This window comes from Bacillus rossius, chromosome 1, assembly GCF_032445375.1.
Source record: "Bacillus rossius redtenbacheri isolate Brsri chromosome 1, Brsri_v3, whole genome shotgun sequence".
Classification (NCBI taxonomy): domain Eukaryota; kingdom Metazoa; phylum Arthropoda; class Insecta; order Phasmatodea; family Bacillidae; genus Bacillus; species Bacillus rossius.
The window spans coordinates 53,257,474-53,282,088 of NC_086330.1; the positions used below are offsets into that span (position 1 = coordinate 53,257,474).

Consider the following 24,615-nt stretch of genomic DNA (forward strand, 5'->3'; position numbering starts at 1 on the left):
GCTAGCCGCCAAGAACGCGTCCATTTGTGAAAAAGCCTCACCCGCTAACAAATACTAACTCATTAATTATAATATGCAAAACATAAAAACATTACATATGCGATAAAACAAAATTTTCTGCTGTCATAAGCCGAAGAAAAAGAATCAAGTTGAAATCCTTATAACATAGACAGATAAATCTAAAATAGAGTTATCGATAGTAATGTTTTAATAAACAGAATAATGTATGTCATATTACACTAAATACGTGTTCTTACTAACAACCGAATTTAAAAATAATATAAATTACTTTTTTTTCTTTTTCAACCATAACCGCATAGACGAAACAATAATTTTGATAAAAATTTTTGTATAACTATACGACAGGACTAAAAGTACATTGTACGTAATAAGTATTTGCTTAAAGGAATTAATGCTGCAGAATATACGAATAGATTCAAATGCATAGAATTTAATATATTGTGGAATTTATTTGGCAATATGCATGTACAAAAGATTGAATTTGAAATGAATTAACTGTTTTTAACTACAAATATATTTTTATCATTTCTCACTTTTATTCAAACTTCAGAGTGTCATTTTCAACAACAAAATAGCCACAACTTCACTTAAAAATATTTTAACTTGATACTTATATTGTATAACTTTTGATGAAATTAAATGTTAAGAGTTTCATTTAAGTTCGAAAGGAAACATAAATAAAACGTTCAAAATAAATAACAAACGTTTTGTCTAGTTAGGAGTTCCGCGTCATGCAAATAAAGGAAAGTTAAAATTTTCAGTATACGGCTGCAATAATTATAGAGGAAAATACTATTTATTCATTACTTTTAATTCCCGTTTGAAGAAGAATAAATCGAAAAGTGCTATACCGAAAGTATAAAGTTGAAGTTCAATATTGCTTGTCAAGTAAGTTCAAGATCAAAATAAAAAAGAAGAAAATTTGTTTTCTTGAATATACTTTTTTCAGAAAAGTAAACATAGGCCTACATACAATATTTTTTAAAACTAAAATAAACATTTTTAGTCCTTGAGTATAAATTTACTGAAATATTTTTTTAGTTAATTAATTTTTTCATGCGAAGAAATATTTAATTGTTAAAATCACGAGAACATAATTTATTACGTTTATGTATTCTAAAAGCTTATGTTAAAGATCGACTATATGCTATTCAATTTGCCCAAGAATTTTACTGCAATAGGAGAGCATTGCAAAAACACAATTTAACTAATAGGTATTATCACAATAAGTTATGTTCATAAACTATATTAAAGGGAAACAAATATTTATCATTTAATGATATGCAACTTTTTCCTTTGAGGTAAAAATTGAGGTATATTTAATGTAATAAGTAAATCCTCACATAAAATTTACTGAAACTAATATTCTTCATTGTCCGTCATATTATGATTCCAAACAGTTTAAATCAACTGAAACATGAAATAAAATAGTAAGGTTAACCATGAGGTGTGGAAGAAATTAGAGATTGCTTTGTAAAAAGTGTTAAAAATTTCTCATGAAATATTGTAATTATTATGTTCGTACATCATGTAATAAAAAAATTCAATACATGAAATTCAACACATAGGTACTTTGTATTGCAAGTTATTAAACATACCTATATTTTAAAAACACATGTGCGTATCTAAGTCGAATTGTTATGTAATACATGATGAACAATAACATTACCAACACAACTTCCCTTCCAAATAACTTTCACCCAAACATAAGGCCGCGGACAAATTATACACACTGGTCGCACGAGGAGCTGAAATAAGTCTTATAAGAAAGCCGGCCGGAGTAATTCTTTTCAAGCCAAAGCTGAAAGTAATGGATGTTGTTTGTCTAAAGCAGGCAGTGAAATTACATACAAGTTTACAGAATAGCCATATAAGATCTTTGACGCTTCTTATCCCGTCAGTGGACTGTACGCGAAGAACCAACTGCATCATGGCCCGCCGCCAGTTATATACTTACGTATGAATACACTTGTAAACGATGGTTTGTATACTTATGTATGTTGCCGACATCGATAGGTATTCTTTGGCAGCTCGATGTGGATTCATTCGAACACGTTTGCGCTAAACACGACATATTTTTACATAAGAGTGACATCGCGCACTGAAAAAAAGTTGCAGGTCTGTAACGCAACAGTGATGCAAATATTACATAGTTCGAACATTTTCTGGAGCACGACATTCACTTTGGGTAATGCTAAGCTACTTGATAGGTACACTTTACCCGCTTTAAAAGTGATAACTTAAAAAAAAGTGTACATGGAAGCAGACTCAGCCATATGTTTATTGCTGTTGAGTTTGTCATAAACCTACTAAGTTCAATACGGCCTGTAAGTAGAACCCATGTTTTTTTACGGCTTGTGTACAAGCTGTGGTTGTAAAGCGAATTTATATTCTTAGTTAACTAACGTCTATCATAACAAATTTGGAATAAGGCTACCTTAATTTTTTTTCTAGAACGAAAATATCTGGAAATAAAAATCAAGGAAAAAAGCATGAAAGATTACAGATTTATTTTTCAACAACAAATGATTAATGGTTTAACTGCTTTGTGTACTATATAAAAACATAACAAGCTTTCAAAATTTTACATTTTTTTTTGATTATCCGTTATAGTTAGGTATGTTTTGTTTTAACTCATAAATATTTAAGTTTATTGCCCACGTCACGAGTGTACAATAATTTATGTCACACTGCTCCGGGTTGCAGGTAAGGTAACAGGCGTGAAATTTGATTAGAAACGCGTTCTATTTATTCAGGCCCTTTAATTGGGCGTGACGGACCATGTGCCAAATATGTAACAATTATAAGTAGGTGAAGTATTAAACAAAAAGAACTTGAATGCAAAATAATGCATCTAAAAAAAAATAATTTGCAAGGTTCTTTCGTGGATGTTGTAATGTATGGGCAATATTTACTTAATTTTGGTTTTTGGATAAATTAATTGTGGTTTGTAAAATTTTAATAATTTTGTATAATTGCTGTAAAAAATTTATTTCCTGTCCTTATTAATTAATCGAGCTGTAGAAATAAGTTTATCTGAAAATTTACGCCATCTTCATTAAACATTGCCACTATTTATACTTTTTAACTTCCAAATGGTTTTTGAATTTTGTAATTAATAACGTACCATCCATAATTACATATGTGAGCGATCGGTCACTGACCTCATCTTCAATACTCCTCGTGACTCCTGCGCCAGGAGGAACATATATATACTTCTGACTAGCTTATTTAATATAGATCTTCCCTTGTTTTTATTTTTTATTTATCATTCCATGAACATTTTTAAAACAGAGAAGACCATCAGATATCTATCTAACCAAAAAGCATAGAAAAATAACATTTAGTTTTCAAAATATGATTTTTCTTTTAGTTTAAGATACATTTTATATAAACCTACATTTTTAAGTATGAAAACTTTTGTAAATAGTTAACCATTTGGTTAATACCAGTATAAATTTTTCTTCAGCGTTGTAAGATGTGTAAAATCATTTTGGAAAACTAAAATAATTTAAAAAAATATTGGGTAGTATAATAATTGTTTTTTGAATATTTATTAAAAATAGAAGGAAAACACTGAAGTGTATGTTCATGTTAAAAGTTAAATAAAAATTTTGTCGAATTAGCTAGCGAGACTGTAAAGTCACCAATAAATAGTTTGTACGACAAATTTCAACGTGTTGATTGATCAGTTTCAATACTTTATTTCGTAATACATGATCTACTATTGTAAACTTTAGGATATTAGTAGTTAAAAAAAAAAGCGATGTTTTAGAGATACACGAATATACACACAGAGTAAGTCGAGCACATGGTACTGTGGCGAGGCACACTAAAAGCAATTCTGAGAATTTCTTTCGGTCACGGGGATTATCTTACCTTTGCGGTTGTGGGTTGTCTCCCTCTCACGCACGCACGCACACACAGGTAGCCTGCCTCCCCTCCGGGCCGGGGTCCCTCACCCCGCTACCTGAGCGGTGGGCGGCGAGCTGGCTTCGCCGAGCGGCAGCACGAGACGGTGGAAAACTTTCAGGATTTGCAGAAATTGCGGAAAAGATATCTCGGAATTCAAAGCGATGACTATATGTTTTAAATACATGAATTTCTTCAGAAAAAAATTATATTTTTTTCTAGACTTGTACTTTTTTTCTGTCATTCTCCTAAGCAGTATAAAATGGCCCCAAAGTTGGACAAGTTGGTGATTTTTTATTTCATATTTTGATAGAAAAAAACATAAATGTAAAAGTATACAGACAATTCGTGTAGTATCTTCTCGTGGGTGAAAAATTTTCAGATTCGTAGTGTCGATCAATAAAGTCCCATCATTATTTAAAAAACATAGTGTTCCGCTAACTTCTGAAGCTACTAGGGAGGCCCCTTAAAGGGGCCCCGTTTCGTCAGGGGTGTTGTAAGGGTTTGTTTGGCGAGATGATAAGTGCGACGCTCGCTGGCATTTCTAGCGCGGTATCGCCTCTAAGCGCAAGGCCCTGAACTGGCGCGCAGTCTTCTCGTCATGCTCAGAGCAACTATGAAATTTGAGCGGTGACCGTAACATTATATGGCGGAGAGATGACCATAATGGTGTAATGCAAATCCCTTGAGTGCTTTCGAGAATCTGTACCGGTTGTTCCTTGCCTAAAAATTACTCTGAAAACACGCATTTTAGTCCTTTATTTAACTCTTCTAAAAATACAGTTTATAAAATTTAATACTTGTCGGCTTTCAGCGAATTCTTAAATAATTTACGTAAACGGACGCCACTCGGATATCTTAAGTAGTTTTTAAATAGCGTTGTTTTTCCTGAAGCTCTGCGCACCGTGTGTGCCAGGGTAGGCGGGGCCCTTTACTACTATTGTTTCGTGTTTTTGTTCATGATTTTAAGTACATTCATAATATGACCATTATTAATTGTTTATAAAAGGTTTTTTTTTCTACTAAACAAGTCCTTATTTTATGGTTCAAGCAAACCTAGTGGCAAGTATTGTGTCAGTCCTAACATGTACTCAAATCCTTCCAGTACATACTAGGACTGGCATCACATTTTACTTTAAAGTTCATAAAACATATTAAATAAGTACTTTTTTAGTAGAAAAAATCGTAAACAATTCATTTTGGTTATACCTAAGATTAATTTACTTAAAACCATGTTCAAAAACACGAAGAAAAAAAAGAAGCATAATAAAAATTTAGAATACTAAACCCAGCAAGACTTAGCAGATTTTAAAATTACTGCGATCGACGTTTGACTTAATCGCAACGTTGGTTAACTGCATTTACATGTCATTCAGTTTCGTTCAAGGACATTTTATATTGAAATTACGCTTTTTTGCCAATTTTCTGCCAGATAATATGCCACAGCTATATTTTCTATTTGTAAAAAGTAAAATTATTCTTTTCATTTTGGTACTTTGGAGGAGGTTTGAAATAAGGAAACTAATTAAATTAATAAAATAATAATAAAAAAGTATCTCCGAAAACTCCAAGCAATTCTCAAGTTTAAAATAATCCTCAAGTTAAAAAAGGGGGGAGGAGGAACGTAAATCTATATTTGTCTAACAAAGGTAGAGCGTAAACACGTACTATTAACACTTAACCACATTTATAAATTAACTACCATCACAGAACAAGGACGGAAATACTGTCTATAGATTAGCTAATCGAAAGAGGAAGAAACTGTACCATCGTGGGCTTCGGGATCTTAGCATCCGTGGGTGATTCATGTTTTTTGGGACAGACGTTCTCCACTCTAAACTTCCACGGTATTCTTGTACTGTCTGATACTGAAAGTTTGAATGTGTTCGTCTGTGCAGTCGTCGTTGTGTTTTCCATGATTTCAGTTTTTTTTTCCATCGTTGGGTCCATCTGTTCGACATCAGCTGATTTAGGCTTGGTTTTTGAGGAGGTTTATGTTTTAATTTTTATTTCTTGAAATTTTTTTCCGGTGACAAAACAGTGCAAAACTTTAATGTCTGTGCCCAAAAATTATTGTATTAAATGAAAGGTCTAGTTGCAGCTCTCCCCTAACCCCTTGAGGATCACAAAGGGCTGAGGTGATTCGTGAAGCCAACAGAACCTGAGGCTAGCCGCGGTTCCCACCGGCCCGAAGGTAACTGTGTTCCTCCCATCCATCACCGGCATTGTCCTCGTGAGGCGTCTGTTCTCGGCCGCCATCTCCTTAAGAAACCTTCGTCTCTGGTCAGTTGGCTATGCTCCTCGTAAAGGACCAAGTTCTGTTAACGGTTCAAGCGAAAATGTAACACTAAACTCAATTTAAACCTACTTTGTGACAAGTCAATTTTCGGAACGAAATTTCTTTCGCAGCCGGGAGGATAAATTTACACGATTGCCAAGCAGAGCCTAAATAAAAATTCGACGCTCAGGAGTGGGGCACTCGATGTCGGAAAGGGGGGAACAACTAATAAAGAAGATAGTCAAACAACAGTAAGACTGTTTGCGGTTTTTGGTACTGTGTGTACTAAATTGTTCAGTTTGATCGTTCAAGCGGGTTATTAAAAAGTAAATGTAATGAATCATGCAGTGGGGAGTTTTGATTTAGCCTAATACAATTTCTTGGTCATATGCCATTGCAGATTTGCACTGTTTTTGATGAGAAAAATTCATAAATTAAAAATATAAATTTAAAAATTTAAACAAACTCACAGAGAACAAGCCTAAATCAGCCGATATCGAACAGATAAACACAACGATGCACCTAAACAGGTATTATGGACAACACAATGACGACAGCACAGATGAACACATTCAAACCTAAATATCAGACAGCACTAGGAATTCAGTCATGAAAAAATAATAACATCACAGACGAACACGGTGGGCTAGCAACGACGAGACAGTTTCAACAATAACAATAAAAACAGACAAAAAAACCCTGGAAAAACGCAGAAAATATACGAACACAACGATGAAGATAAACAGACATTATGAACAACGCAACGAGGGCAACACCAACGAACCCAGTAAGTTTCCTATGAAAAATTAAAACAGTTGTTTCATTTCTCATGCGCGTGGCGGCTTTGCAAGCTACACTTACCATCACAATATCACAAAAAGCCACAGAACCCCTCACACCGAAATATGTAACAAAACGTGTCTCAAATTCGACCGTTCTCAAAAGTATTAGCAGTGGTGCCCATCTTTCAACCGGCACTTGCAAAGCACAGGATGTCCAAACGATTCTCTAATAAAATTTCCCTGACTAATCTTTTTAAAAATTAACATCTATTTTTCCAACTTTCTGAAAGAAATATAGGAAAACCAATCTTCCCAACCCCCGTAGCTGGCATAGTTCAAACAGAACCTTGCAGGCACTTTTGTTATATTGTTTACGACTATGCAGTTAAAAAAAAAGAACACTGAAAAGAAATTATTTCGCAGTTTGCGTGATGACAGATTTGAGCATAACATTTCCCCCCTCGATTTACTATGATTTTAAGAATATTCCCTGGTTTTTTCCTGATTTTCTCTGACTTTCAAGAACGTGGAGACCCTGAAAGCAACGCATGGTGTTTGTTTGCAAACACCGACAACAACGGTGGTTTTTTTTTTTCAGAACTTCAAATTCGACACGTGTCCCAGGGAAGTCGAACCCGGAGAGATGCTGCAGGTAGGTGCCAGGGGCTTCCTCCCGCGCGCCTCGTCATCGGCGCGGGCGGGACCCAGCCGCGCCGCTTGACGGCTATTTCTGGCCGCACGGAGCGAGTAGGGGAGGCCATCGCGCCCCGCGCGCTCAGCCGCCGAGCACGACGAGGGGGAGAGAAGGCAAGCGTTGACCTCCGCTTCCCCCCTTCCTTCCCAACCCTCGCGAGGCGGTATAAATACAGGCGAACAGGTGGGGAGGCGGACAGGACAGGGCAGGGCAAGGCCCTCGTCAGCCTGACCCTGGGACACTTTCCAAAAAACAGCAGGACTCGCTAGCGAGGGGGAGGGAGGTTGTTCGCGGTTGTCTACAGGGGCAGTCACACTGTCAGATCATCGTCTCCAATCATATTTGACCAACAAGCTCTGAGGGAAAAATTGGACGAGATATGGCTTTCAATATATTCCATCTAATTAATTTCAAACATTAAAATTCTAAGTACGTATACTGTTGATATGAGCTAGCTCAAACCATTCAATTACCATCTTAATAATTAAAATATTGCATCACTGTTTGAATAAAAAAATTGGTACTTATGATTTTATTGCAATTATGTAACTATTAAAAAATATGTAATTTAAAATAACAATTTTACTACTCTTTGTATAATAAAATTAAATTTCTGCGATATTAAAATTATTTCACATATTAAATTAATATTAACACTAGTTTAGTTATTTGTTATTTATAACCTCTTGAATCTCACACATGAACTTCGCCTTTATAAAGATTCGTTGATAAGGGAAACGCAAGCCGTTTGCTTTTTTAGATGGACACGTCTCTAATTGGCTGATTTCGTCAAACATCCAACATAGCTTAAAAATAGTCCTTCACACAAATATTCGTTGAAAGCTCGTAATCCAACTCACCGTCGCACTGTACACTGAAGGAAAAAAAATGTGTTGCAGTTACTGTCCGGCCTTTTTTCACATGGAGGTGTGCAGTGTGTGTGTGTTCTGAAGTTGAAGTCTATCTGGTTAGCACAAAAACTGCAGCTTTATTAAGACTAATGCTAGAAGTTTGTCTAACAGCTTGAAAGGAAACTGCGATCATAAAGTGAGTATTGTTAAACATAGATATTAACAACACATCTGCAAGGGAGTTGTTTGGCTTCTGGGTTGTAGCCGCAGCAAAGACGAAGATTTCACCGTAGGTTTGGGTCGACCTTGCAGTCGCCATCAGGGTAGCAGTTACCTGTTACCTTCGATGTGACTTCAACCCAGAAATTAAGCAACTCCAGACAATGATCGCGGAAAGCCTACCATCTTTACTAACATCAGCAAGGAATCAGCGTTAAACAAAACAAAAAAAAGTATTTACTTTCCAGATTATTAACATGGTAAAGATTGATCTCACCAACTTCGTAACTTCTTACCTTCATGACATTTCACTGCCTTCGGTTGAACTACCTATGTCAGGATAGCCACCAGAATACGGGAGGTGTTTTAGAGCCGCTTGTAAAGTCAATTAAATAAAATCCAAGCAAAAACTTTGCAGGTTAATCAAATGGAGAAATACTCTCCTTCACCTCAATTCACGACTGTGAAGCACGCCTTTGTTACGGTTGTCAGTTTATCGTGTTAAGCTTGGTTCACAATAAAAACAAACAAACGGGTGCATACCGAGCCATGAACAAAACCCGTGCGAAATCGGTTCACAGTTGAAGTCTTGTGAGTTCATATCGCCCAATAAAATTTCGCGGAAAATATAACATATGTTGATAGTGTTTGTAAGTAAGTTTTAAAGTATGACTATCCCACGATAATATTTATCAATTAATAAATAATATTTATAATTTAATAATCATTTTAAGCCACTAAAATTATGCAAAATTTTTAGTTAACAATATTATATAAATAATTTAAACCTATTTTTATTACCATAGATATATTTTTATGCACATTTATCGTGAGATAAAACTAGATAATTAAGATGATTTATATTTCAAGTAAGAATTACATGATTAAAGTACTATGGAAAATGGCACCTACTTATGCTATCATTGACTGTTACGCAAAGGAAATTATATATATATATATGTGTGTGTGTGTATGTATATATGTGTGTGTTGTGTGTGTGTGTTGTGTGTATACACACATTAATTTCACTCCTACGTGCGTGACGTCTATTCCAGGGACACGACCGTACTTATCATGAGTGATTGTTAATATTGTGCTCACGTTACTGCTGTTCTTTCGAGTGTGATTCCAGCCTTATCCTTACTAGGGCGGCTTGGCCACACCGCTCCACGCCAACTCGACCACCCGTACAGTCCAGGAATCGCGGCGCCCAGGCCCACGAAGCAAGCAAGGTAAATAGTCGCAACTCACTGCTATCACTAACAATATTATTTTCTTTGGAAATGAGCGAAATTTCCTGTATTTATAAGCAAACTAACAATCTAAAAGTCGTTTAAGTTTTCGAAAGTAAATGTTGGCAACTTTTTTGTTTTGTAGTCGTTCATTGCTGGAAATATTAAGCACACGTGTTTTGGAAAAGCCAAAACACTATGTTAAAATGCTTTGTGTTTTGTTAAAAATAACAAAATAAATAACGACTGCATAGCCGCACATATTGATTGTTGAAAATAATCTAATTTTCAATTGCAAAAAAAAAAAATACACACGTGTACACGTCTGCACATGCGCACATGGTAGTCATGTTTATTTCATTTCTACCAAGATAATTTAAATTTTTTAAAAAATATTTCAAAATATTATATATTTTGCAATCATACTCAAAACTCCACTCCGTTATTACAGCATTCTATAAATTCTGAACTAATAATGTTTGTAAAATTACTTTTTTTTTATTTGAATTATATGTTTGTCTTTACTTTTGGATCTTAATTTTGATGTTGGCATTCCTCAACCGCACAGCCATATTCCGCCTGTTCGGTTGCGCCCCCTGTGCCCAAGCCTGCAGGCGCGAGGGCGGATGTAATCCCGGGCGCCAGGTGGCGTGCTTGCCTTCGGCACCAAGGGCCAGGCATTGACGGGGGAGCGGCCCCCATCCCTTCTGCCCCCCCCCCCAAAGGCACGGGTTTCAGTCCTAACGGGACCCTACGGCAGGGGCACAGCTCACATCTTGGGGTGGGCGAGGTAGTTCCGCTCTCTCGGGATGAACAGGGGAGAAAGATAAAAAAAAAAGAGATAGATAGAGAAGGGGGGGGGGGGGGAAGAGCACCAAGTTTAGGGAACAAAGCCTCGGTTTTTTTTCCCCCCCAACCATCCACAACAGGCAAGCACCGTTATGTTGTTGGACGCCGCGTTTACAACTCTGTCGCCACATGCCCCTGCATCCACCCAACAGGAACGGTATAGTGTACAGTTATAACAGTGACACGTGTTTACCGATGCATCCACGACAGGAGTGAATAATTCTTTCCTCGCTGCAGCCAACTGCGGCAACACGTTACCTGAATACTCTGATACAGTGTGGCACGTCAAAAACATCCAAATGGCGTTGCACGATATTCAGATAATTAATCATCCTGTTTTATTTTATATTGTACAAGTTTCTGTGTGTGAACGTGAAACTGATATTAATGAAATTTCATTTCTTTTTGTTACCTCATTTTGGGCAACGTGTGATGTTTTATCTTTAATTGCAGCAGGTGCATGCCTGTACATTATTTGGAGTAATACGTAAATTAGTATTTGTTTTGAAGTTAGATATGTTGCCGGAGGGCTAGCTGGGAGGACTTACTGCAAATACACCTGAGACTGAGCTGAAACATGAACCCACGACCAAGTGACAAGAATTGGTGTACAACCAGAAGGTGGCCACGTCTGCATGATAACATGGTTAAGTGTGTGAAGCCGTTTATTTTCGTGCCGTATTGGTTAGACGTCCAAAATATTGGCTGAAATGTAGTGTTTTTCATTGTGGAAACAAACTTAAATTACTTTTTTTTATGTCTGTGACTGTTTTCAACTACGGGAGATTTTAATTCATATTTACTGACCAACAGCAAAAGTTATCAAGCTGAAAAAACAAAACAATGGTGAGGTTAACAAGTGACTTCAACTAGGTACGCCACAGCATGCAGTCTACTGATAACTCCTAACTCCACGACTACAAAACTTAAGCCGGCTGTTAAACTTATTTTCCATGCACCAGACCGCCGTGCGCATGGGCTCGGCCTATCTAAATTAAAATCATTAGTTAAATTCAATTTGGCTTACTAATGATCCTTACTTCTGTGTTATGGGGGTAAAGAGTTTGTTTAATAGATCCAAGTAACATAATCTCATTAAAAACACTCCATACACACATGCATTAGCTACGTGGGATTCTAACCCAGAAAAGCTCGCACAGATGTAGGCGCTTCGACAGACTCTGCTACGGAGATAGGAGAAATTATGTCCTGCAGAGAAAAATGTATCAACCCCCTTCAAACAAATTATAAACTGAAGGCTTCAGGAAAACTGATAACAGAAGACTTCAGGTGTGGCCACGGCTGTCGGAGACGCACCGCGGACGACTTCAGGAACTCGGCTCCGAGCGAAGTCCGGGACGGCTGCCTCCACAGGCCGTGACAGAATCCTTCACCGGCCACGTGTGCGACCGTTCTTAAACACCTGGCTGTCGACGAGACGTCCAACCCGAACCACGGAGTAAGGAACTACCAGGAGACGGCTAGCTGCAACGAGGCTGAAAGTCACTTACTTCCTCGCCATCGCGCATGTTGGGTTCAACAGTTCTTAGGCCACAACGATTATCTACACAGGTGGCTCCCTTAAAGCATCTACTTCGTAAAACACTTAACACTGGCTGACAAGACCGGTGGGTCTAGAAGCATGAAATTTTGTATAGTAGTTCCTTATATAACGTATGTAAGCTAAAAAAGAATTTTTGAAAATTCATCCCTAAGGGGGTTAAATAGAGGGTGCAAGTTTCTACGGAAGTTTTTTTTTTTTTGTAGTTAGAAAAATGGAAATTGTTATTTAGGCTTCTGTTTATAAATAAAGGTAAGTCGTATCAGAGATTCTGGTAATTCATAAAAAAAAAAATGTGGATGAAATACTTTCCCAACGGGCACACGGCTAGAACTATATAATTTTACAGAACGCTTTAAGTCAATATTGACTGACTGCTACCAATTATCCCTGTATATTCTTTGGTGTTTAATGTTGAACTAAATTTTGGCAATGACTATACAACTGTAATAATTTTTTTTGAAGGACGCTTTGGAAATCTCATACTTTGCCTTAAGGAAGATAAATTTTCAGTATCAGACTAATAAATTGTAATTGTAAAAAAAACTGTTGTAACCATTATGCGATCTTTTGGTTCCTAACTATCCCCTTTAAAACTGTTCCGAGAATGGAAGCGTGCAGTGTCCGGGCGTCGCGCGACATCGGCGAGCGAATGTTTGCGCCGCGGCACACACGTGTCGCCGGCCCCGTGGGAGGAGGGGGCGGGTGATACCGGCCCCTGCGGGGGGAGGAGGGTGTCGGGAGGTGTGGTTGTCTCTAGCTGCCCGAGACACGATCCAACAGGCTCGCGGACAGGGTGTATGATGCGAATATGTAGCTTCTCGACACTCGTGGCAACCCTCTGCATCCTCGTGACTCCGGCGCTGGTAACTAACCTCGGGCATCCTCATTGGCCTGAATGGGTACCAGAAATGGTGGATGGGCTGAATCTGCGGGCAACAGCAGATGCTTTAGAAACCTTTCTGGTGGCCGCCGGGTCCCAAAGCCCTGTCTCACTGTGCAATGTGTAAAGGAGAGGACTATAAACGCCGTTGATGGTTGGGCGCAACCGGACCTTCACGGCTGTAAACCCCTTGGGACAAGGGGTCGGGGGAATATCCGAGACTATCCGAGACACTCAGAGATGCTCCAGCGTATGACAACTAGCGGTTAAGTTCTAGCAGTTGCAAACAGTACGAAACCTGCTGGTGCCACTAAAAATTGTTAGTAGTGCGGGATGATCCTTGTTGTGAATGGATCCCCGCTGAGGTTTCCTCTGTCGGCCCAGGATCAGACTGATGTCTAGGACTCGCACTTGGCAGCTGTGCTGCTATCGCTTGGAGCAAGCTCGGAGGGTTCCCTAGCCCTGTGAATACCTGACGCGGTGAGCGACGACACAGCTTCGGTACTAGCCTGGACAGGTAGGAGAGTTTGGGTAGGCCTCCACCGTACCTTGGGTTCAATGGGTGACTGAGGTGTCCCAATGTGATGTGGTAGTACTGTGAACTTAAGGTTAAGTACACAGTCAACGGTCTGGTTTAGCTGAGGGTTCTTGGTGGTGGCGATGCTGGGATGGGTTGCCTCAGCCTCTCGTCATAACCGAGGCTAACAGCTCAACTCATTGCGACTGGAAGGAGTGTATCTCCTTCTGGATGTGGGTGAGGCGTCTTCTGCTCTGGGTGAGACTGGCACTGGGGGGGACCTGGGAAGGTGCAGCCGGCCTGTGATTGGTGCAAGTGCCAGTACAGTGGGTTGTGCTGGCTGGAGGTTTTGTCAGCCTATGGTTCTGCACCCTTCCCACAAAGGAACTCCCGACAGGAACACTCTTAACCGTCAAGGAAGAATGTCTGCAGTGCCCGACTGGTGACGCCAGTAACACGGTCTCTTAAAAGTGCTAGACTGTTAGAACGACTGTTGTTACCCCAGTTCTACCTAATTGTATATATAGGGGGTCCATTCCTCAGAATGCACGGTGGGTGAAGATGGCCGATGGCCCGATATCATGCCTGGACGGAACATGAGAGGGGATCAGTCGCACTTCTGGCCCCGCCGGGAAACACAACATGCAAAAACTACCTGCACACGCCTAATCAATAACCCTTTTCTTATGTCTCGTCGATAACGAGGTCGCTACTGACGGATGTACTCACAGCATACAAGTTAGAAACTAAGAAAGAAATCTGCCATGTCCTATAGTAAGAACCACCCCAAAATTTTCTTGCAAAAGAGCGGCTTCGGGAAGATTTATCGGGATGTGACATCGTACCAAAAAGGATGCGGTTGCAAACCATGATACTAAATAAATCAGAGATATTCCGTGGAAAATGTACAAAATTTATCTTCCCAAATACTGACCTTTGGTGCTTTCATAAAATTTTTCCAGAAATTCAAGTTCAACCAATGGCATTATGTTAAGTTTATCGTTTCAAATAAACAAACGAAAATTGGAGACACGCTTGACGAGAAATCGAAGTCAGGACGAGCGGACCGTGATTCGAGCCCAGCAACCACGTCTCGTCGCAGCGGCGGGAGCAACCCCGCTGGCGCACCGCAACGTCCGCCACGTTGTCGGGTTGTCGGAACGGGGCCTCTGGCCGGGAGACGGCTCGTGACAAACTGCAGTGAAGTGTCCCGCAGCGTGCAGGAAGAGGGGGGGGGGGGGGGGGGGCAAGTCCCCGGGGAAGACGTCAAGGCGACAAACACAGCTCGTGAGCGGTTGTCGGCCTCGAAGGCCGTCCTTCACGTGGGGACAATGGTCCTCGCCGGAAGAGGCTCGCTCGCCGGGCAGCAGGCGTGCCACCGGGCCGCGTGCTTACTGGCCCACTCGCAGTCGCTCACCAGGCCCGGTTCGCGGGGTCAACACGGAACCAAACCACCAATACTCCAAGCCAAACTTTGATACAGGCGGTACTGCCGCGTTGTTTGATCGTTCACAAGTTTTTTGCACGACTTATGTGTCAATATTTTTTAACCGGGTTACTTTGACCATTCATACTGTATAAATTTGTTTTGCTAACTTATCAAGTTATTTGCTTTAATTAACCATATTTTCAAATCACTTGCTAAGTTAGCAAAGTAATGTTTTTTACAGTATAAGTCTAATTAACCCGATTAAAATTTTTTGCTGCCTAAGTCTTCCAAAAAATATTTTATAAGTTATTTTACTCTAAAAGTAGACCATGCTTGATTTGATTTTGAATTGTTATTTATATCAGGATAATTTATGGTTGAGTAGCAAAAAAAAAAAAATAGTCACTGCATTCGGTGTAGGGTGAGAATTAAAAAAAATGTTTGAATAAATGCATATAACTCAAAAACTAAGACACTATTTGAATTTTTTTTATTCAGAGCTGTAATTTACTGGCCTATCAACTGTTCTCAGATTGATGTTGAGTTATGGGAAAATACTATATACATATATGTTATATGTGGAAATAACAGAACTTTATTTACAATCACTTTGAATATGACGAGGAAATGTTTATACTGTTAGAGATCACAGTAAATTTACGGTCTTTTCAACGACGTATTCACCTCAAATAGTACACGAAGAGTTCTTCGTAATTTCGAATATGTACACGTGTCTTCGTTGAAACCACACCGTATTTGGACTTCCGGGTTCTGTTTTTCGGTACGAACAGGGTAAACACACACGATAAAGAAATAATTGTGTTTTTTGAACTAGTCTTTACCAGTTTTTGAATGCTTTGCTTGTACACCAAGATTATTCTTGCGGATTCACATTTTAAGTAGGTAAGTGAAATTAGTAGCCGTAAATTAACAGAGATTAAAGACGAATTAGGAAGATCCTGGATAGTTTGCAAACAGCGTTCTTCGTAAATTCAACGTGAAATTTTTTTTTAACAGTGCCGTTGATGACGGTAGCACAGAGCTGCAGGGCTCTACGTCTTCTCCGGTGGCAACGCCGAGAGCCCAGAGGTTCAGAGGTCAGGAGCGAGAGCTCCAAGCAAAGTTCCGCAGAGCCGCTAGGAGTTAGTTCCCTTGGAGTTGGTATTCGCGGACAACTCGCGGACTAATCTCCTCAAGGCGCGTCACGTCGGGAGCGAGTTCCCCGGATACGAATCAATTTGCGACGAGCTTGGGATGAAGCCTGGCAGAGGCGAACTGGAACCAGTCAGCTATTCAGGCATCAAAAACAACACTTTTTTTTTTGTACACTATTAGATATTTCACGGTTTTTTTTTTCAACGAAGAATTCACCTTTAAAATACAAAAAAAAAAAAAAAAGTTCTTAGTTATTTCAGAAAACTGGTTCTTCGTAGAAAATACGCCATATTTCAAATTCCAAATTCTGTTTTTTTTTTCCGGTACAAACATGGTAAACGCACACGTGAACGAAATAAGTATGTTAATGCACGCGTCTTCACCAGTTTTTAATTTTTTTTATTCTTATATACAAGTTTATTCTTTGTGGGATCATGTTCTAAGTAAATTAAATTTTTACCCGCAAATTTAGCAAGATAACGAGAAGATCCCTTGATAAATTTTAGCCAGCGTTCTCCCCAAATTTAAGGAGAGAATTGTAAATAATGCTAATGGTTAGGAGGCAGGGTGTTCACACAAATCTTTGATAAAAAAAATCCCTGACTTTTCCCTGACCATAATTTCAAAATTCCTTGACTATTTTTAAAATATTAATTTACATATTTGCACAATTTTCTGAACTTAATAAAAAAAACAGCCTCCGCCATCCCCACGTCTAGCTTATTTCTGTAAACAGTTTTTTTAAAATTTCAAACAGAAACTTTACAAACGCCATTTGATAGTGAGTATGATTATGCAACAGAACCTCTGGAAAAAAAATAATATTATTTCACAGTTTGAATGATGGCACACTAGAGCATGACATTTTACCCTCAAATTACTATCGCTAGAGAATTTCCAGGACTTTTCCAGGACTTGAAGCAAATTCCCCGACTTCTTCTGACCAATTCTCACATCCGTGATCAATCGTAACTTTCTTAACTTTTCTCTGACCTTCCAGAGCGGCGACGCCCTGGGAGGAGGAGGCCCCGATGGTTGAGTGGTCGCAGATCGCCCTCCGTTCTTCGCGGGGTCTTCGCAAGTGGGAGACGTGGTGGACTTTGCCATAAGCCGGTATTTCTCCCGTTTCTTCCCATCAATCTGCATTAAATCGCTGCTCCATCCACATCCCTCATCGCCTCACCCGTCGCCCTCCCTAACGACCTTAACGTCGTCAATCACTAGTTCCAGTTATCCTCAGGCCTAATTCATTCCCTGCTAACCTGCGTGCCAGCTCACCGCGACCTTGCGACGCTTGTGTGGCTGTCGCGGTCCCCACACTGCCAACTAATAATGCAGTGGTCACATTCAGCGTTCTCACCTCGAGCTCCCTATCTTGATCACCTCCGTATGTTTATATAATAAAAAAAAATTAGTCATGCCTTGCATGCGTTACTATGTTGGCGACGTTTTAGAAAAATAGCTAAGAACCAAACACCTGACGTCGCCGCCAGAATAGCGATCATAGCGATCATAGCGAACACAGCTTTGTGTGGCCAGTGACACCCGAGATGCAGCTGTCTTTATTTTACTCGCGTAGCAAACATCGCGAACACTGTGAGCATAGCGCCCTATGAAGTCGTAGCTTTACAAAGTGATGCGTACATTAAATTACTTGCAGTAATGAGGAAGGTATTTTTTTCATGCGTTAATTTCGAAAGGTTTAAAATGCTTAAAAACCATGAATCATTCACTGCTGTAAGTCAGAATGGCTTTACTCCCAACTGTGACCTTCGCTAGTTTCGGATAAAACATGTTATGCTGCCATATCAAGAGATCTCCGGTTGGATTAATAATAAAAACTGCGAACACAGCGCGTACCTACAGTTACAATAAATAATTAAATTTATACATTTTATTTTTGTATTTGTAAATTTTAAGGCTTATTTACAAGACTTCTCATCACAAACGAAATGGGAAACAATAACCGAAAGTACATTTTTCTCCTTCCACTAAATACAAAATTTGTAAGAAGACACCCAAAAACACAAAGCAAGGAAATTTAAGGACATCGTTTCATTTCAACTTTGTTTAAGAGAGGGAGACGTGTTTGTAAGGTTGCAGTATCCCCCTCACTTTTTTTTCCTCGCTGACTTTCGAAATGTTCGGCAAGGAAACGAACGTGCTAATCGCGAGCACATTGTGGACCTGAGACTCCCCGCCCCCTCACCCCCGGCCCACAGACGAACACCCGCGATCCAGCGCGATCAATGGCACGTCGTCGAAATACGGCGCGCTAACAGGCAACTAATTAGTCGACGCGGGGGCGACAAATCACTCGACCATGTGTGGTCGGCGCAGTGACCTCTACACAGTTGTACCGAAACTGGAGATTACTTATGGTTAACGTCTTCTTAGGTGGCCAAGTTAAATTGACCACCATTGCATTAGCTAATAAAGATAAACCAATTAACATAAGATAGAGTTGACGATAAAATAGGTGATACCTATGATGGAAAAAAACAAGAGATAAACCTTACGATATTGAATGAAAAACTAATAACAAACTTTTCTAAATACATAAGTAAAGGAATAAAATTGTTACAATTAAATTAGGCGTAAAACATCACACGTTTCCAATGAAAAAGAAAGATGAATGGCAATTCATTAAAACCAGCCACACAGTCACATACAGTATGCCGCGAAGTGATAATCGTGGTTAAGTGTTCCAAATATGCTTCTTCAGCATGTGATTGAATGCGCACAAACCAGCATAATTTGTCGATTTGGCAGCGATGTCGTCACACACGTACACACGACGGAAAGAACCACCAGGCACCCTAACGAAGGAACCGTCGCCAGAATGTCGCCTGGCGTGGTTGCGGAAGGTCCGTGAAAAATCCGAAAACAGTATTAACGTAATCGGGATTCGAACCTGGGTTCCCCGGAGCGAGAGTCCCCACTCCTGCGCCATTCAGCTCCTTGATTGTCGCTGATGAAACGTGGAGATACAGTAACCAGAAAAGACAACTTTCGCGAATATTTTGTGAGGTTGGCGCGCACTTCGATTTACAACACTGAATCGCGGAAAAACATAGTTAGACCTCCACTGTTGAAACACTGGCATTGGTCCAGGTTCCAGATGAGGAGGTGGTGTGGAGGAGGGGAATGTATAACCGTATGGTATGGAATACTTGACAGTTAAGGAAACGAGACCACAGTACGTTAGCTCTAAAAAATGTACAACAATACATTACAAAAAAAAAATTAGGTAGGTACGTAGAATATTAGTTTGTTATATTTTCAGTTTTAGTTCTAGGGGGCGAAATTCCTCACACATAACCACCGCTTAAGAGGTCCGTATAGTCAGGTAGTATCTGTGTTAGTGAGGCGGGATGATAAGTGCGACGCTCGCTGGTGCTTCTAGCGCGGTGTCGCCTCTAAGCTCAAGGCTCTGGACTGGCGCGCAGTCTTTACGTCGTCCATAGGGCAAATTTGAAATTTGAACGGTGACCGTTCAAATGAGAAATGAAGATAGAGGTGTAACGCAAGTCCCTTAAGTGCTTTAAAGAATATGTACAGGTTGTTTCACGCCTAAACATTACTCTAAAAACACGTAATTTCAGCAGTTTTAACTTTTCTAAAAATACAGTTCAAACACTTAATTCGAAATCAAAAGTACTTTTCGGCCCTCAAAAAATTATTAAATGGTTTCCGTAAACAGACCCCACTTGGATATCTTGAGTTGAAATCACGTGGTTTTTCCTGAAGCTCTACGCACCGTGTGTGTGCCCGGGTAGGCGGGGGGGGGGGGGGGGGGGGGGGGCCTTAGCATTCTGAAGCACCCATGTTCTAGTATGAGCCTTTCCAACTATAGGTCTATAGATTTATATTACTCCTAGTTTTCTCAGATCAGAATGCCGATTATAACCCTAAACATAGTTTTGTTGACAGTGCAAAGTTGACACTACTATCAGGACCTTATTGTTTCTGGAAAATCAGAGAAAGAATAGGCATAATATAGTACGATGCGCGATTAACTAAACTAAGCTCAGTTAAATTTTATTTAACATAATGGCACTTAATACACTGGAAGTATATTTAAAACATGGTCTGATAAGTGGCCAGAACGCGAAACTAAATATATTATGTTAAAAAAGCGCTCAACACTTATTGCAAGCAATCTTGTTAGATCGGTGATAAGAATATAGCTTAAAACCTTTCTTAACAAAGTAAATTAAAAATAAAACGCGCCACAACTTAAGTGAGATTCGAGCTACAATCAATGATCGATATATATGACTCGGGTAATTCTACTCTCACAGTCAGCAGACCACAGTCATTAAGGCTAAATAGCATTATTTAATTTTATGCGGAGTCGTTTACATAATAGGCGTAAATAATAAGGATATCGGGAGGGGAAAAATGTTATAAGTGCCGGATAATAAATAAAATTCCGTAGTTTACGACAGTCAAATGAACAGGTCAGTGCTCGAATTAAGTTTAAAGTGATGTGCCCCACTTGGCATAATATTTTTTGATGAAGCCACTTTCATTTTACATATCTGATATGTACAGGGCTGGGAGGTAAAATTTCTGAATAACTCCAATTTATTTTTTTGACGAAGTAAACTACTGAGGCACAAAGTAAACATTAATTCATTATTTATTTACAGTGTTGGCAATATACACGAAATAATTAAATTCGGTGCGAACGAGTATTCTAGCAACAAATAAGTAAAAGCAAAATTGAACAAAAAAGTGGAAATTAAAATCTTTAACCACAAAATTGCAGCTGTGAAGTGAAAGCGAAAATTAGAGCGTGGCAAAAGTTTTCAGAAGATTTTTTAAACTAGTGGCGCGCACTTAAACCTTGTAAAAAAAAGAAAAAATACTGAAATCAGTATATTTTTAATTACTTCCACTCCAGTCCAAGTAATCGAAATGTGTGATCACATTTAATGTCAAGCGTAAATTTATACCTACGTTTATTTATTAACACCCATCCAATATTCATACCACTGATTTACGACTTATTAAACCATTAAACTAACAAACTTAAATTAGCGTTCAAAATTACTGTTTTCTTCAAAATAAATAACATACAAACCGATATATTAAAAATAACAGTGGATTAAAAATATAGTTTAGTCCGTAATCGCATGAATCCATCTATACTCGAAGCAAGCAGGAAACTTATTACTTACATTTTTAAGATGTGTTCAAGTCGAATTCTTCGCATAGGAAATTAAATATCCCAGACGAGGCAGCACTGAACTCTGGAGCATTTGACCAACACACATCCGGGAGAAGTTTCGAACCAGTCACATAAACACACACATTCCCGAAATCCTTCCGCAAGGACGAAGTACGAGGCGGAATGAGCGATACGATTTCACATTTTCACACTTTATCCGTCCTCAATCTTGGCCGACAGACAGCAACACACCATCTCGCGGAGAAGCGGAGAATGACCGTGAACACAGCTGCGAAAAGCGACAACGCTACGGGAATAAACAAGAAAACAACAAAATAAATTAAAATTTGAAGGTCAGAGAAAAAAATAAAACAAGAATTAAAAACATGAATACAACTAATTGTAATATTGCAACGTAAATATTAAAGAGGAAATATTCCGTGCAGGAAAATAACGAAACACGTGTCAGCCAAGAAGGGAAAACGGGAACAAAAGTGGGCGCTTTTTCCTAAAAACACCGTGTCGCAGCGGGGTCGTATCCGCGGAAAACTCGCCACCGCGGGAAACAATAGGTGCGAGATGAGGGCCCGCCTGTGTCCTTGATCACGTACGCACCGCTCCGTCACCGCACGATCCCACCATGTGCAACCGTTTGCGTTCAGTTTCGTTGAGCGCCGGCGGGGGGGAAGTCGTTGACCTCTCTCACACACTCGTAGAAGCCTCCTCTATGTGTTCCCGAATGCGCTGGAGTTGCGGGGGAACAGCGGGAGGGGGGGTAGGGGAAGGGACCCTCGCGCTCGGGGGGGAAAGGGGGAAGAGGGGAAGTTACTATGGGATCCCTCTCTCCTTTCCCCTCTCGCGCGGACCGTTGTAAATATAGTCCCTCCCCTCTTAAACACGCCGCCCGCGCGATCCAAGCGTTCGAACAGAGCAGATGCGATATTTTTTTTTTTTTTACTCTCCCAACGACGCCGCGGGTGCGGAATTGCGTGCTCGCCACGCCGTCGCTCAGCTCACATGCGAACGGCGATGGTGAACAGTCGCGAACAGTCACTCGGCCGGTGGAGGGGGAAGCGTGCGGCACAGAGCGCGAAGCTGCGATGCTTGGAACATCTGATTCCGCCGGAGCGCGCGTACTCCGGCGGGGGAAGGAGGGGCGGCACGGGGCGTCGTGCGCATGCCAGGAAATAATCCGCCGTTCGTTCCTCCCTCCGCCGATTCGTCACAGCCACCTTCTCCTTCTCTCTCCGCCCGTCTCTTACGCGTCTCTCCATCCCCAGCCGGCGAGAGACAGAAATACTCTGCTGGCAAAGGCAAGGACAGTTACGTGCCGTTTTTGACGGATGGTGGCTGTGACGAGTGACGTCACTGTGTTTTGTTGCTGGTGCGGCCAGTGCCCTTCCGCGAAATTGGAATTGCTGGCGCATTCTGTTTTAGTTATAAGCGGTGAAAATTTAAAACAAAATAGCGCTTCGACAGGTAAAGTCCTGAATTGTTGCCAGAATACAATGCACTGAAATATGGATCAGTTTTACGGTCAAAAACATTCTACAAAAGCATTATACTTAATTGTAATTCATGGGTAGTATTTCTTGAGAGAAATTTATCTTATTATTGTATATATGTTGAATTTGTTATCACTTTAAAAAAAAACTGTAATTGCATGAGAGCGTGAATATACGGGATAAATAACGTTTGATAAATTCGAGTATTCAATTTGCAACGTTTCGGCTGACTTACAACTAACAGTATTTGAAGAGAGCAGAGTTCATATGGCTTGACAACACGTAAACATGGATTTCTACAAAGATTAAATAAAATAAACATGTTAGTACCCAAGATATCGGTGAAAGCATATAAACCTAAAAAATAGAGAGAAATAATTTATATTATTTGGACCCATATTCATGATGACTTCTTGAATTCCAACTGAATACTAAACCTGTTCTAATACGTACAAAAATTGTCAAAATTTGGAATAGGAGCTGGTGCTATTCTTGAAAATCTAGGAGGCTATAATATTACAGTTCATAATTATTCCCTCCCTCCCCCCCCCCCCGGCCCATTTACGTACAATAATTTGAAAAAATTAATTTTTTAAATTCTGAAATTATTTCTCCAATTCATTTTTAGGCCTTATTGCTACTGTTATTTTTAGATTAAATTTGTATGATCGCGTTAGTTGGTTTTAATCACCTTGGACTTTGAATAAGCGTAGCCATTTTAATTCAGAGATAAATCACTAACGACTAAGCATGTATCCATATAAAGCGTGAACAAGATAGTGTGACATAAGAAATAACACTTCACCAATCAAAGTTATACAAACATATTTTGGGGTGGGATTTGGGGACAGGTGCATGTCGAATCATCGAATTCGGGGCTTCATCTGGGCTCTGGCATTCTTGATACATCATTCTGAACTGTAAATGACCCTGTTATAGAAAATTGTAGACAATAAAAACATCTCTAAAAAACAAAACAAAAAAAACTATTTTTAAGTTATACTTCTTTAGGCGCGTATGAAAAAATGATGAGAGTGAAATTTTAAGATGCGCGCGCATCACTGTAACACAAAATTAACAGATTGAAGCTGCCCGCTAAAGCGCTCATTAAGTCTCGAAAAAAAGCTACCAACAAAATAGAAATAGAATCTCTATTAGTCGCGCATGTTGGCACGCTCGTCGCCTCTGATCACTGTTTTCATATTTATAATATTTATCCACATGTTTCTAGTTTCTACATTCACAACACGTGTTTTAGTTTCATACAAGTGCGAATTATATATGTGCTAATAAATTATATTCAGTAGTGATTTAAATTTAATATTTTGATAAATATTATTTACTATTCGTAAATATTAGTAAAAAAAATTGTGCCTTTATACTTTTCAAGTCCTCCAATATAATTGAAGTTAACTATCCGTATGTATTATTTATTGATATAAATTAAAATATTATTATTTAATATAATTAATACTAAATATTAAATTATTAATGTTAAATATTTTTATTGGTTGTTTGATATTTACGAAATAAATAAATTTAATAAAACAT

The 24,615-nt window shown here is 39.3% G+C and overlaps 1 protein-coding gene across 4 annotated transcripts in view; it reads right to left on the reverse strand.

Moving 5' to 3' along the window:
* The window catches only part of LOC134536090 (hormone receptor 4), a 488,332-nt gene extending 466,063 nt beyond the window's left edge, over window positions 1-22,269 (reverse strand). The window contains exons 1-2 of one of the 4 annotated variants that reach the window (XM_063375653.1): window positions 22,175-22,269; window positions 21,570-21,848 (exon numbers count right to left, since the gene is read on the reverse strand). The gene's annotated coding sequence lies outside the window, so the exon portion shown is untranslated. Of the gene's footprint in view, window positions 1-21,569 lie in introns of all 4 variants that reach the window. The other 3 variants (XM_063375636.1, XM_063375645.1, XM_063375627.1) reach the window with 3 other exon arrangements.
* Between the last annotated feature and the right edge of the window lie 2,346 nt (window positions 22,270-24,615).